We start from the raw sequence: 1,345 nt of genomic DNA, 5'->3' as shown, positions 1-1,345 counted from the left end.
CATGCGGGTCCCATTTAGCGGCGGCGGTATCAACTGTTTGAGAGGCGGCGGGGGATCGAAAGAAAAAGGTAAGTGACCAAATATGAGGTGCCAAAAATAATTCAAGAAAAGAAAGTTTTATAGTGCATAGAGGATGACATGCGGGTCCCGGTTAGCGACGGCGGTATCACCGTTTGAGAGGCGGCGGGGATCGATAGAAAAAGGCAAGTGACCAAATATGAGGTGCCAAAAAAATTCCAAGAAAAGAAAGTTTTATAGTACATAGAGGATGACATGCGGGTCCCATTTAGCGACGGCGGTATCACCGTTTGAGAGGTGGCGGGGGATCGAAAGAAAAAGGTAAGTGACCAAATATGAGGTGCCAAAAATAATTCAAGAAAAGAAAGTTTTATAGTGCATAGAGGATGACATGCGGGTCCCGAGTTAGCGACGAGCGGTATCACCGTTTGAGAGGCGGCGGGGGATCGAAAGAAAAAGGCAAGTGACCAAATATGAGGTGCCAAAAATAATTCAATAAAAGAAAGTTTTATAGTGCATAGAGGATGACATGCGGGTCCCGGTTAGCGACGGCGGTATCACCGTTTGAGAGGCGGCGGGGGATCGAAAGAAAAAGGCAAGTGACCAAATTTGAGGTGCCAAAAAAAACTCCAAGAAAAGAAAGTTGATTGCACATAGAGGATGACATGCGGGTCCCATTTAGCGGCAGCGGTCTCAACGTTTCCAAGGCGGCAAGGGATCAAAAGAAAAAGGAAGTAGCCGAGAAATCAGGGGGTCAAAAAAAATCCAAGAATAGAAAGAATTTTGGTTCATAGAGGATGACATGCGGGACCCATGATCCTACATCGTAAACGGCTCGATCGGAGAACGTTGAACGAGATGGCGCGATCGAGAAAAAAAAACAATGCCAGAGAGGCTGCCATCTGGGCCCTACATCCCTCGGCGGTGCGGATTTGCGTTGACTCGGCCGGCGAACCCGAGAGTTCGCGATGCACCACGTCCCGGGCCACCATACGCGACGTTTTGGCCGCTTTCGTCGGGCTAGGTGGCCTCAAAAACGAGAAAAAAAAAGTTTTGACATGCACCACGGAGGGACCAAAATCGTCGGCCATGGTACACCAGCAACCACGGCGCGACTTCAACTTCGTCGGCCATGGCAACTTTTCTTGTAGTGACTATTAGTATACTATGCATGAGGCTTGCAACTTGTAAGATATAATTTACATGATACATATGCTTTATTACTACCGTTGACAAAATTGTTTCTTGTTTTCAAAACCAAAGCTCTAGCACAAATATAGCAATCAATGCTTCCCTCTGCGAAGGGCCTTTCTTTTACTTTTATGAT

Source organism: Lolium rigidum, chromosome 1 (genome assembly GCF_022539505.1).
Source record: "Lolium rigidum isolate FL_2022 chromosome 1, APGP_CSIRO_Lrig_0.1, whole genome shotgun sequence".
Classification (NCBI taxonomy): domain Eukaryota; kingdom Viridiplantae; phylum Streptophyta; class Magnoliopsida; order Poales; family Poaceae; genus Lolium; species Lolium rigidum.
Note: the sequence above shows the minus strand (reverse complement) of the source record.